This window comes from Schistocerca nitens, chromosome 7, assembly GCF_023898315.1.
Source record: "Schistocerca nitens isolate TAMUIC-IGC-003100 chromosome 7, iqSchNite1.1, whole genome shotgun sequence".
In the NCBI taxonomy this organism is placed as follows: Eukaryota; Metazoa; Arthropoda; class Insecta; order Orthoptera; family Acrididae; genus Schistocerca; species Schistocerca nitens.
The window spans coordinates 247,437,040-247,452,336 of record NC_064620.1 but is presented as its reverse complement, the minus strand read 5'-3'; positions in this window follow the sequence as shown (position 1 = coordinate 247,452,336).

Here is a 15,297-nt window from a genome sequence, read left to right as displayed (position 1 = left end):
ATGCATGACAGACCTTTTATTGTACCATGTATGAAGATTTCTTCGCGTTAAATCACGGAAGAACATTGTTCCAGCTTCTATTTGATGAATTTTGTATGCACGATATCTGTGGGATAAATACATACAATATTCAAAAATATTCAAACATTTCTTGATGTTTTCTATGTAGTTTCGGATGATATGTCAGTGTCTTTGTTGCCAGTTAAAACTTTCCAATATTTCTTTTTGCTGTTCAGACAAGCCTGTGTGTATTCTGACTGTGCTTTGTCTATCATCCTCGTTCTCTTTTTCTGTGACTTGGTATGGGCACCATAGTCTTGAGCAGTGTTCAGGTGTGGGATTTAAAAGTGTTTTGTATCTTATCTCTTTTGTAGGCGAATTCCATATTCACAGTGTCTTACTGCTGAATCGTTGTCTCCCATGTTCTATACTTACAACTGAAAATATGTTTTCATTCCGTATCTTATAGCTATACAATGTCGCAACCAAATATTTGTATAACATGACTAATTCTAATTCGAGCTCATTGATTTCTTAACATTGTGTGGGACAGCAGGTAACAATAATACGGTGTTTATTCTCTTATTTTGTAAGTTGAAATGTTTTTTAGTCTTTTGATATTTTTAGATATCACAGGCAGTATATTATGATCAGTGTTCACACGCACAGGGTATTGGTTCTTAAAATAATTTATGTTTCCTATCGTACTCAGCAGTTAAACAGTTCGGAGAAGAATTCTACTTTTTATTCCCATTTACGAAAGTTAATTGCTCTCCTTACAAATGGGAAATAATCTCGAACACTTGCCGTGCGGTTTGTATTATGTAGCATCCTGCACACGAAACAGAACATAGAGAGCGAATCACAGGTTTTCCATGTAAATTCACAATCCATCAAAGTTCATTTTTACATAGTTTCGCCAGTTATGAGCGATATATGATTCGACTGAAACACGATAATTTCGCCGTTATTAACGCCATCCAAGGCGTAAGCGGATCCGAACAGATTCACAGAGGACTAGGTCACATTGCATTATGGTTGACAGTGATCGAACAACCACAAAGTGCAAACAGCTCGCTATTTGTATATGTTCAGTGTGGACGGCGAAGGGAACACTTGCTCTAAAACTGCTTCCAGCTTGGGCAACAGCGCTCAGCCAGCTCCCTTTATGGTTGCAAAATTATTTGCATCGTTGTTAATTGAAGACTGACAACAATAACAATTCTCTGTCAATATCAGTGCACTTTTGTTTATGTTCTAATAAAATCCTTGGTCCGATAACTCTTAAATTTTGATCCAGAATTTTCCAGGCGAAACCTGTGATAGATGGTAGCCTCTAAACTGTACATTTTAAAATTTACGATATTATATTGAAATTTGGTACAGCTATGGTATAACATGTAATGAATATAGTGCTGTCATCTTGGCTTTGTAGTTTAACAACAAAAATTAGTCAGTATAGCTCATTTTACAACATTAAGATACTACAAAATTGGTTTTCCTTTAATAATTTATAAAGTATTTTCATGGAAACTTCTATTACATGTATTTTTTATGATGAACTAAACCTAACTCTGTAACTTCAGTAATACGTGCTTCTAATATATCAAAAGAAATCAGCCAATTCAAAAAGTAAAATAGGTAGCTTCCTGAAACATGTGCGAGTACTATGTACTTTCATGATAAACTGCATCAAATTCCAGAAGCAGAACTTTGTAGCATAAATACTACACACCTCTTAAGAGTTTTACAAAAAATGAATTTTTGAAGTACCTAGTTAATGAACCATATTTAGATTCACAATATTTAACATTCTCATACTCTTCCACAATCCGACCTAGTTTCGAAACAGTATTTGCACATTTATTTTTATGTAAGTATATGGTATTCTCTTTGTTAGCTGCTCACCACATACCTCAGATGCTCTGTTGGACTGACCTTGGCTGAGCAGCTGGGGGAAATCAATACTTTACTTGCTTCACTAGCGTCAGCTTGATTTCCCCACAAATCATACTGCACTTTTCTGTTTCATGTAGGGCCAACTTTCTAAATCTCTTCATCAGTAGCTAGTTGCCAGCCTTTGGAGCAGGTTCGTACCATTTTTCGATCTAACTGGATATTGCTTCGGACGTACATCTACACCTACATAAGCATTTCACACGCCACTGTATGGGGTGTGACGGAAAGTACCTGTACCACTACTAGTCATCTCCTTTGCTATTCCGCTCGGACTATCTACATGCTTCAATACAAACCCTAATTTCTCTTATGTTATCTTAGTGTTTCTTACATTAAATGCACGTTGGCGGCAGTGGAATCGTTCTGCAGTCAAATACTGGTCCTCTAAATTTTCTCAGCGTAGTTCCTTGAAAAGAAAGTCACCTTTCCTCAAGGAAGTCCCATACGAGTTCCTCAGGCACCTCCATAACACTTGCATGTTGATCGAATCTAGCAGCTCATCTCTGAATTGCTTCGATGTATTCTTCTAATCCGACATAATGAGAATCCCAATCACTCAAGTAGTACTCGAGAATGGGTCGTACTAGTATTCTATATGCAGTCTCCTTTACAGATGAACCATAGTCTAACAAAATTCTCTCAATAAACCAAAGTCGACCATTCACCTTCCCTATGACAATCGTTCCATTGTCGTTCCATTTCATATCCCTTTGCAACGTTATGCATCGGTATTTAATCGATGTGACCATGTCAAGCAATGTACTAGTAATGCTGCGTCCGAACATCACGGGATACTTCTTCCTACTCGTCTGCATTAAACTACATTTTCCTACACTTGGAGATAGCTGTTATTCATCACACCGACCACAGATTATGTCTGTCATCTTGCGTCCTCCTATTGCCACTCAGTGACGACCTGTTATGGAACACCACAGCATCATCCTGTCCATCAGGTCACCTACGTATACAGGGAATAATACCGGTCCTATCACATTTCCTTAGGGCACCCCTGACAATACCCTTGTCATTCATGAACAGTCGCCGTCGATGACAAGGTATTAGTTTCTATTAATAAAGAAGTCTTTCACTCATTCGCCTATCTGGAACATTACGTAAGCTTGTACTTTCGTTAATAGTATGCAGTGGGGCACCGCGTCAAACACTTTCCGGAAATCTAGGAAATATGGAATTTGCTTATTGTGCTTCGCCCATGGTTTGCACAATATCGTACGAGAAAAGCGCAAACTGAGTTTCACATGAGCGATGCCTTCTAAAGCCATGTTTATTTGTGGACAGGAGCTTTTCTGTCTCAGAGAAACTTACTTCATTCGAACTGAGAATATGTTCAAGAACTCTGCAGAAAAATGTGTTAAGAATATTTCTCTGTAATTTGCGGGTCAGTTCTCTTATCCAGTAGTCACCTGCACTTTTTCGCAGTCGCTTGGGTGAGAGATTCGCGATAAATAAAACCTGAGTTAGAGGACAATGCTGTAGAGTACTCTTTCTAAAACTCAGGTGGAATTCCACGGCTACTTATTTGTTTTCAGCTCTTTCAGTTGCTTCTCCACGCTAGAGGTGTCAATTAGTTACAAACGCAAATATCTGCTAACTTTTGCCTGTCGTCATTAGAAAATTCTCTTTCGAACCGAGAGTGGAACAATATTTGCTTCGTCAGCATTTACCTAATTTTCTCATTAAACGAAAGAGGCTATTTTCCGTCCTTAATCGACTTGCTCGTTACATATTTCTCCAGAATTCTGTTTACAATCCGTTTAAACTATGCTCATGATTGCGCTACGTCAGTCATACTGGAACTAAATCATGACCATTGTCTAAGTGGGATGCCAACAACTGCTTATCTGCTCTTTCCAACAAAAATATTCATCTGGAGATTTCTTGATTCATTTATTAAATATTATAAATAAATTAATATAGTCGCTATGATGACATAATGATCACTAATTCGTTTCTCTATAATGGCACCGTCTATCACGTTAGGCCAGTTTGAAGCTAAAAGGGCTAAAATATACCAATTACGTGTGGGTTCTCGAACTAGATACTCAAGCCAGTTTAAGAAAAACGTGTTTAGAAGTACTTCACAGGACTGCCTGTTTGTACCCGTCAGTAAATCCATAGCCTTCCCGATTTGTACTTGGTGAGTTAAAATCGTTTCCTACCAATACTGCACGATCTGCATATTTTCGCGCTACTGAGAGTACGCTCTTTTTTAATTACGGCGGAAACGGGTGACCGATAAAAAGATCCAACAATTAATTTGATTTCACCTAGACATGTTATATGCGTCCATGCAACTTCACAGTCACATTCAAATTCGACGTCAATAGAGATATTTTGTGGCTGCAATAAACAGTCCCTCTCCTATGATGTTTAGTCTATGTTCCGGATATACGTTCGATGACTCGCCCAATGTTTCAGAGCTATCCACTTTGTGTTTCAGCCATATCTCGGTCCAAAGAGTAATTTCAACACGACAGATTCCCTGTAGGGCAGTAAATTAGGGAACTTTGTTATGTATCACAATAGATGGAACTACCTCCTAGCCCTAAAAAAAACGTGTGCAGTCCACAAGTACTCTTCTACCAGAGTTGCTAGTTCCTTGTGTGGAGCAGCTCAGAACTGTCAAAGGGAGTCCTGATATTCTCCAACTGATAAGCAAGGTCGAGATATCTGCCGCCAAGACATCACACAGTTGTTGAAGCTTATAGCTGAGATCCTCCATCCGGCTTCAAACCAGGAGACCCTGATACACTCTGGGAACAATGCTGCAAACTGCGAGCTCTGCTTTCACCCCGCGCGTGAGGCAGTCTTCACCACTTGTGCCACCCAAGTGGCAGACGTCACTGGTGCCGACGTGAGCCACATCTTCCAAACAACTATATCCTGCACGCATGATAGCCACAGGTAAGGCCCTATCCACATCTTGGATAGCCCCTCCCCCCTCCCCCCACACTCTCTTCAGCAGTGCATACTGCCCAGATTGCTATTTCCCTTAGGAGCTCCATAAACCGCCTAAGACAGGAGCTCACAGTAACTAGTAAATCTCTCCCCCCATCAGTCTGCTCCTACCCTACTGAAGGCGTACATTCCACCTGTCCACCTTCCAACTACCTGTCCACATACATGGTGGACGTGCGAGGCCAGACGACCAGCCTTCCCAATGACCCTCCGACTCGAGCGAAGAGAATGCGTTCTCACTTGTCACTCAACCTTTGGCGAGGACGCATCCACCGCCTTGGGTACACGAGAAGATGCGTCAACAGCAGAGCCTTGGATGAAACAAGCGACACCCGCAGTGTCCTATGCGAAGTGTCGGATTCTCCGCCACTGCTGCACCCTCAGACAGCAACCTAAAGACAGCTGACTATATCCAAAAGTACCTTCAGCTGTTAGCGAACAGGAGCCAGATCTTCCTACATCCGCACACAACATGCACACATCCTAACCATACCAGCACAACTAACTTCAAAGAAAATGACAACTATGCGTCAGTCGGCCAGAATTTACACTTTGCAGTTACAAAAACTGGAGATTAAAAGAAAGCCACGCACTAAATTTAAGAAAAAAACTATGAAAAAACCACAGAAAAAGGTAAATACGTAACTTACTGCTTTACTGGTGCATAGCAGGCGACAGATGGAATCTGATTGACTGATAAAGTTGAAAAATAAAAAAAAGTAAAAAAAAAACAAGACTAAACAAATTAATGACAACTGCGCTACATGTTGTATGCTCTGCAAACAAAGTGAGATTGCATCTAATAAGTTACTATGATTTATGTTACACATGATGAACAACAATCCTGTTAGACTCCTCAGGGATACACCAGACTTTAATTCACTGTCTCTAATTGACTTTCCATCCAGGATAATGTATCTGTCAGTACATTGTGTATCTTGTCGCAAATCTGCTTTAATATCCCATAGGGATACGCCTTATATGCCCTCACTGTGGTATTGAGTTAGAAGCTTTTCGAAAGTCTAGAAACATCGAATCATCTTGAGTTCTTCACCTTCATTTCCATGTAAGAGTTTATTTTGTTCCAGGTAGTTCATTAAGTATGAACGCACATAACGATTTAATATTCCGATTCAAAAGAATGAACACTCTCTGTTGCAATAATGCAGTTGCTTTATTAATTCCAATCACGCGTTTCACGCGGTTAGTGCATCATCAGATCGGAACAGTAGGGAAATAATTACAGCCCAGACACGTGAAACTGGCGAGGAGCAGGTGTAATATGGCTGAAAGGTGAGTACATTTTAACAGCTTTAATACATGTTTGAACACAGAAAGCGCTAAGTATAGGGTCCGGTTCTAATGTAAAATTATGGTGAAAAACACTCTTGTCATAAACTACTAATTAACGTAAGGAAACCATTAAAAGGCATAAAGAGATCGACAGCAAAACATATTTATTGGAATTGGTGGAGTGGGGGGGGGGGGGAGGGGAAGAAGGGGCAAATAATATAAAAGTAATAAATAAGAAATGAGTGGTCAGGTAATAAAACTGACTACAGCAAACAAGAGCCGGTGCAGCGGCAGTTATACGTTTACAACCATCAAGCTGAATGAGGAGGAACTGCAGTGCCCTCGCCGACCATAAACATAGAAGTAGTGCACCGAGGTTACGGACAGAAAGTTGCATGAGTTTAGGGACAGCCAGATGGCGGTGCTGGAGCACCGGGAATGTGAATGACGTGTTAGAGAATGGGAAGGAAGGGGTGGGGGGCGCAGGGAAAAGGAGGGAGGCTGGATATACAGAGAACCTTATGCATTAATGTGAAAGGTAAGGAAGAGGGGGGGGTGGGGGGAATAAAAGAGGAAGTGGTGTGACGGGACATGGGGGGTAATACGGCAATAAAGGAAAGGGAAACTTGCCGTACTGTAGAGGTAAATTTTGACCTCAGAGGAATGCAAAGAGTTTTTCAAATTTACCCACGGTTCATCGGTATTAGACCCATCGCTCCCTAGGTTCACGTATTTGACTTGTAATTATTTCCTTGTTGATACGCTAGCCGCATGAAAAGTTTAATTACAATTAATAAAATAACTTCTTGTCTTTCTTACTTGTGGACAATTCGAGTGACCAAATCTTGCCCTGTCTCGAATTTGTGAAGGGGTCGTTGCCTGACTCTGGTGACTTAAGCTTGTTTTGGTACTGATACACTCGCTGCCTTCCTTGATCCATTGCTTGGCAAACAATCATTAAAAGGGCAGTCCGGATTGTTTAATTGCTTGTTACATTTAATTACGATTCAATTAATCTATTTCGCAACGTGTAGCGCAAAGGGGGGGGGGGGAGGGGGGCGGAGGGCAACAAGCAATTAAGGAACCCAGCCAACCGAGAGCATCTGCACCACTACCAGGACTTCCATATGGGATCTTTAATTTCATTAATTTCTGATTTCACATTACTGTATTTTGAGGATGACTTTTACTGGATACACGACATAGCGTGGAGTTAAAATTCTGTATACGTAAGATTGTCATTTATATATCACTTTTAATGGGCCACGTGCCCCCACTCTAAATTCTGCACAAATTAATATTCATTAACTTACAGGGACATGGCGCACACTGCCTGTAATTCACATATCAAAAAAAGTTTTGCATCGCCCCGGTTTCCAGAACTCCTGAAGATAGACATTGACTTTCGATATTATACCACACACACAGTCCCTTTGACCGTCCAGAGATGTCACTATACCTGCCCAAAGACGTAAACAGCCATGCATGAGCAGCGCCTATTACACGGAGGGGGCCCGACAGCCGATCAGATCCAGTCATTCCACCAGGAAGGAGGTACATGGCTCGTGTTCTTTGTAGTTCAACCATGCCGAGACGGTCAGTACCGCGGTTCCATCGCATCCGCATTGTTACTTTGTGCCAGGAAGGGCTCTCAACAAAGGCAAGTGTCCAGGCGTCTCGGAGTGAACCACAGCAGTGTTGTGCGGAGATGGAGGAGATACAGAGAGACAAAAACTGTCGAGGACATGCCTCGCTCAGGCCGCCCAAGGGTGCAGTGGATGACCGCTGCCTTCAGATTATAGCTCTGAGGAACCCCGACAGCCACGGCACCATGTTGAATAATGCTCTTCGTGCACCACGATACCATGCAGCGCGGTACAAATGGGGCCACCAATGGACCGCTCAGGACTAGCATTCTGGTACCGGGCGCCACGGAATTTGAATCCTCGCCAGACATCATGGACATCGAAGACCCATAGAGGTCTCTGCACCATCGCGCCGTAAGCTGTGGCAGCGAGCGCTTTTTTTTCTTTATTGTTATTCCAACACCTTACACAAAAGTTGGGCCGGCAGCGGCAATATTACGCCACTCTTCGGCCACAGGTACAACAAATAGACAGAAGGAAGACACAGAAAAAGAAAACATAATGGTGGACAAAAAACAGTAGACACTGAGCTAAAAAAACATGGAGCCGTTCACAGGTGGAGTATAATAAAAAATAACATTCAGCACTTGTGCACGGACACTGATGACTGAAACGACACATGGGAATGATGAAGCGTGGGTGGTGAAAACACTAAAGCACTAACACGACGGCACACACAAAGAACCGATGGCGATGATCTCCAGCACGCGAATGTTCACTTGATGTGTGCGATTCTGGGGACCTGTAAAAAGGGGAAAAGGTGGGGGAGGTGGGAGAGGGGAGGGTGTAGATGCCAGTGGCAGAGCAGGTGGGAGGGGGAGGAAAGAAGATACGGAGATAGGGGAAGCCTGGGGGAGGAGGGAGGGAGGAAAGGAGGAGGGAGAGAAGGGAGAGAGGGTGCACTAAGAAAACACAGGGTGGGTAAGGGGAGGATCAAAGTATCAAAGTTGATAGGAAGGGTAGATGGAGGGGTTGATGGCATCATCAGGGAGGGGGAGTTGGTGGAAGACACCTTGGGCAAGGGTATGGAGAGTGGAGAGATGGAGAGCAGGTGGGATGTGGGAATACAGACATGGCAGCAGATGGGAGTGGGTGAGGATGGGAGAGACAGGCAGGTGAGGGGGATCAAGTTTATGGGAGGTGTAGAGGATCTGTACTCGTTCAAGAAAAAGGAAGAGGTGCGGGAACGGAACAAGGTCATATAGGATCCACGTGAGGGAGGGGAGACATGCGATAGGCGAGGCAGAGTGCATGGCGTTCTAGGATTTGAAGGGATTTATAAAAGGTAGGAGGGGTGGATGTCCATGCAGGGTGGGCATAGCAGAGGATAGAGCGGATGAGGGATTTATAGGTGTGGAGGATGGTGGAGGGGTCCAGACCCCATATACGGCCAGAAATGAGCTTGAGGAGGCAGAGGCGGGAGTGTGCCTTGGCTTGGATTGTCCGGAGGTGGTGGGTCCAGGAGAGGCGACGATCAAGGGTGACGCCAAGGTACTTGAGGGTGGGGGTGAGGGTGATAGGGCGGCCATAAATGGTGATACAGAAGTCGAGGAGACGGAAGGAAGGGGTGGTTTTGCCTACAATGATTGCCTGGGTCTTGGAAGGATTGACCTTGAGCAACCACTGGTTGAACCAAGTGGTGAAACGGTCAAGATCGGATAGGAGAAGGTGTTGAGAGCGTTGGAGGGTGGGGTCGATCGCAAGGAAGGCGGTGTCACCGGCATACTGGAGAAGGTGGACGGGTGGTGGAGGCGGCGGCATGTCTGCCGTGTACAGAAGGTAGAGAAGAGGGGAGAGGACAGAACCTTGGTGCACACCGACGGAGGGGTAGAAGGTGTAGGAATCCGTGTTATGGATGGTGACAAAGGAAGGACGTTGAGAAAGAAAGGACCCGATCAGACGGACGTAGTTGATAGGAAAGGCGAAGGTTTGGAGCTTGACGGGAATGTCATACACGGTCGTAAGCACGCTCAAGGTCGAGGGAGAGGAAGATGGCGGACCGACGGGAGTTGAGCTGTTCAGAGAGGAGATGAGAAAGGTGAAGGAGAAGGTCATCAGCAGAGAAGGACGGTCGAAGGCCACACTGGGTAGCGGGAAGGAGGCGGTGCTGGCGGAGATGTGGTGGATGTGTCGGGTAAGGATGGATTCCAGGACCTTGCTGAAGACCGAGGTAAGGCTGATGGGATGGTAGGAGGAAACAGCGAATGGCGGTTTTTCGGGTTTGAGGAACATCAGGATACGGGAGGTTTTCCGCAGGTTGGGGTAGTAGCCAGTGGACAAGACCACGTTATATAGCCTGGCCAGGGTGGAGAGGAAGGAGGTGGGAGCTTCACGGAGGTGGCGATAGGTAACACGATCGTGACCGGTAGCGATGTTGCGTTTAGTGTGGAGTATAATGATGGTACCCAGAGTGGTGATGGGGGCATTGAGTTCATTGTGTGTAATGTCCAACTACTGGAAGCCAGGAGCGAGTGGAGGGACAGAGGTGTCAGTCCGATCTTGGACATCCGGGACGAGGGAGTAATCGAACTGGGGATCGTCAGGGAGGGTAAATCGCCGCCCGCCTCCTGGCCTGCATTTAGTGTGAGGGCGCCACAGTGGAACACGTGGTTCCAGAGGCCAATAGCGGCGCCCTCGATAGAGTATTTAAGCGCCTGCCTCTTACTCAGCCAGCAAGTCTAATCTTGCGTACGTCATTGGACACATCGCCTTGCGTTAGACAGCTTACTTACTTTCTTGTTCAGTGTACGAGTGGACGTAGTTGTTAGGTTTCCTTGTGACTCCGTATCGATCTTGTTGTTGTTCGTTCTGTCCCTCGTTGATCGTGTCCATCTTCTCCCATTGTGTTGTTCGCAGGCCGCTCCGTGTGTCCCGCCGCGCTTTCCGTAACTTCAAGCCCGCGACCGTTCCGGTCGCAGTTACAACAAGCATCACATTCTCCCCACCGATGAGCGTTGCATATGCCTTTGTCCAGACAATCGTCGGAGACGTATTTGGAGGTAACCCGGTCAGGCTGAACGCCTTAGACACACTGCCCAGCGAGTGAAGTAAGGTGGAGGTTCCCTAAAGTTTTGGGGTGGCATTATGTGGGGCTGACGTACGCCGCTGGTGGTCATGGAAGGCACCGTAACGGCTGTACGATACGTGAATGCCATTCTCCGACTAATAGTGCAAACATATCAGCAGCATATTGGCGAGGCATTCGTCTTCATGGACGACAATTCACGCCCCCATCGTGCGCATCTTGTGAAGGCTTCCTTCAGTATAATGACATCACTCGACTAGAGTGGCCCACATGTTCTCCAGATATGAACGCTATCGAACATGCTTGGGGTAGATTGAAAAGAGCTGTTTATGGATGACGTGACCCACCAACCATTCTGAGGGATCTACGCCGAATGGCCGTTGAGGAATGTGACAATCTGGACAAACGGTGCCTTGATGAACTTGTAGATAGTATGCCACGACGAATACAGGCATGCATCAATGCAAGAGGACGTGCTACTGGGTATTAGAGGTACCAGTGTGTACAGCAATCTGAACCACCTCCTCTGAAGGTCTCGCTGTATGGTGGTATAAGATGCAGTGTGTGGTTTTCATGAGCAATAAAAAAGGGCGGAAATGATGTTTATGTTGATCTCTATTCCATTTTTCTGTACAGGTTCCGAAACTTTCGGAACCGAGGTGATGCAAAACTTTTTTTGGTGTGTGTAGATGGTCTCTTAATTCAGTGATAGGGACGGGATGGGGCTCAATGTTTCGTTGTGCTCTTGAGATTAACGTTCTCATACGACACTCTCATACTCATGCCACCCATGGACTGAATAAGAATTAGTATTTTAACACAATCTGTTCAAAACGAATTTCGGGGTCCCTCTCTGATTTTGGCGGCAACAACATAGCAAAGTAATATGCGATCTCATAGTGGGGGGGGGGGGGGGGGTTAGGTGGTACGCAAACAGGCACATATGCACAGTTAATATACGAAAATGAATTACATCCTATTAAATCTTTGATCGTTCTTGGACAATATCAAATCTCTACACGAGACACACGCAATCCCTACCCTGTATTTCCTCAATAACGGTCGTTAGCTAATCGATTGTAGAGGCAAGTCCTCATGGGACCTTGTATACCAATCGTTCCAAATTATTCACCAGCTATAGTCGTTCTTGGATTTTATATTGTAATTTCACACGCAAAACCTAACTGAATTTAATTTAGGGTTACGCTGCCATTTCTCAGAACATACTGCCCATATGGCACCGTGGGGACATAAACCAACAAATAAAAAATAAATCAAACCAGCTAACTTTACACGCATACTTCATTAAATATTTCACGCTTTTCAGACGCCCAGTTCCTAAACTGAAAGTACAATAAGGAAATGATTACTCTTTGTCACACGGTTACGACCACATGGTTGAAAGTTGCAGACAGGGAAACGCCCATGCTACCAATAAAAATCTTACAGATTCTGAATTTAATAAAATGAAACAATTAAACGCTCTCTAACAGAGAAATCAACTGAAAAATTACTATGGATGCTGTAGGCACCACAGGATTAACAACTTAATACTAGATTACAAAGCTCTCCGAGTTCACGTTAGAATCGTGAATTCTAACTATCCAACATACTCGGAAAACAATTAAAAATGTGGTCGTAATGTAAACCCAACTTGACGATGCTGGAAAAGAACGGGTTCGTGACCTAACCTATGATATACCTCATCCTGATTTAACATAAGACCAGAACTTCTAAGAATTTTCTGTCAAGTTGGTAGATAAAGTTTTATTTTCGTATTCTGTAATTCTTCATGCATCGCCCTCCTTACGGTAATCTTGTCTTTGTTAAGGTTTTGTTTATCTGTGAGGATTTCGCTGAATTTATATTTGCAGTGAAGATCTTTTTTCTTAGTAGCAACTTCCCAGAACGGTTATCAAACCACGGTGGGTCTTTTCCGTCAATCACAACCATGCTCATACTTGTCTAGAGCGTATAGTACAATGCTCCTGCATTATGTCCATTTATGCTCAACATTGTCAGTACTGTAGTTGAACTTTTCATGATAACCTGTCAGGTAATCTGAATCTGTCTTAATCGAAATGTATTCGCAGTTGGGAATACAAACACATCCATTAGCTGTGTAAGGGAACGACCACAATGAAAATTTGTGCCGACTGGGACTCTAACTCGCATTTTCCACTTTGAGCAAGCAGCCGCCTTAACTGCTTTGGCTATCCTTGCACGACTCACGGCCAGACCCCAAGTCCCATACGTCGTCGTTCCTGTGTCACAAATTCTAGTGGTACACACGTTGCGTAACTCCCGTACAGGTAAGGATATTTTGATTGAAAGTCGCTCAAAAATGTTCAAATGTGTGTGAAATCTTATGGGACTTAACTGCTACGGTCATCAGTCCCTAAGCTTGCACACTACTTAACCTAAACTATCCTAAGGACAAACACACACACACATGCCGGAGGGAGGACTCGAACCTCCGCCGGGGCCAGCCGCACAGTCCATGACTGCTGCGCCCTAGACCGCTCGGCTAATCACGCACGGCTTGAAAGTCGCTGTCTATATCTGTGGATAAATACGATATTGCAGTGTCTGTGTCGTCAAATGTTCCTTCAGAGATGAATGCATGATAGAGATGTACTAAACATGGGCACATCGAGCCTCAGCGTGGAGAAAAGTAGGAGAGATTCCAGGCAAAAGAATGGGCAACGGAACTGCTGCTATGGTCAGCAGTCGCGTATAGCCACTGTTCAATGGACTAAAGTGAGGGCAGTAGCCTGTGAAGCAAACAATCACGCAATGATTTATTGCACAGAAATCGATAGAGAACTGAATTTTTTAATAGACACAGAAGCACCTATCAGTCTGCTCAAGGATCAATAAATAACGTCAGAAATACCAGTAGAGAAGCAAGAGGTACAGAAGTTAAAGCGGGAACAAATGATCAATGAACAGACAGCGTACAGTGACAGTGAATTTAAGAGTAATCGGAAGGTGTTAAGCGAGCTTACATTCCATGCGTTAGGAAACGGAACAGATGTCTCACGTATCGGTCTGGTAGGCAGTAACTTCTTCCAAACACAGGCAGTTGTCATTGATTATAGCCAGAGACGAATAATATTGAGCGGATATGACTCCGATAATGACAGCATCGGAAGAGGCGGTATCACCACGACAGAGGGAACCTCGAAACTACAGGATGCAGACACGGATACGAAAGATAAGACTAGTATAAATGAGTTTCGTGAGGGGAACCAATGGCATACGAACTTAAAAGGACAGCATGATAGCAAAGGAAATAACGGCATAAAGCAAAATTTCAGTGGAGAAGAATCACTTAGAACGACACCCATCAAAGCAAGAGAAGTTGTTATCGAAAGGAAACGATAGGACACAAAGAGGGAAAGTTCTTGAGAAAACGACTGGAAAGACAGGAGATGAATCAGGAAAGCCGAGAGCTAATAGTACCAAAACAAGAAGTATTAAAGAATGTATATGTTCCATAACGTTAAAGTACGAAATACTCAAGGTAAATGCGGTATTAGTATGGTGAACATGAATGAGGTAGAATGTGATATTAGTGCAGCGTGATTGATCACTGAATCTTTATGCGATGAAGCCACAGTAAGGAAAGTAATAGAAATGCTGAAGCAAGCACGGGAGTACAAGCATTGTGTAGCACTGTTCGCAGATGTTTTATGAATGGAGCACTTAAATGAGGAAAAGGAATATGTGGTAGAAAAACTGTGTAATGAATACTGTTATGTGTTTCATTTAAAAGCCGACAGATTGTTTTTTTTAGTTAGACAATAAAACACAGACTTCCGATACTGCCCGTGTATACAGGCAAAGATATAAATGTCAGACCATACTGGATACAGGAATCCCAGAAGGAGATATTACGCAAACATACACAAAAAATTGTTCTCTGAAGGTATTATTGTAGAGTTTTGTAGTCTGTAGAATGCGCCAGTATTGTTAACCCCGAAGAAAATATATGCCAATAGGAAACTAAAATATAGGTTATTCAATCGTGAAATAAACGCGAGTTTCTGTACGGGGGGGGGGGGGGGGGGGGGGGCAATCCTGAATAGTCGGAAATTCTGGACCAGTTGGGAAGAGCTAAGTATTTTTCCACACACTGGATTTGGCCAGCAGATACCACTAGGTGTTAATGAACGCCCAGGACAGGGGGAAAACTGCATTTAGTGCTAATTATCAGCACTATGAATACAAGAGGGCGCCGATGTGATAAAAAGGGGCACCTGGTACATTTCAGAGACTAATCAATGTTGCACTGCCTGGTTTACAGGGAACAAAGTGCTTAATGTATTTGGACAACATTATCTGTTATAGATGTTCTTTACGAGAGCATACTGATAAATTATGAGAGATTTTTGA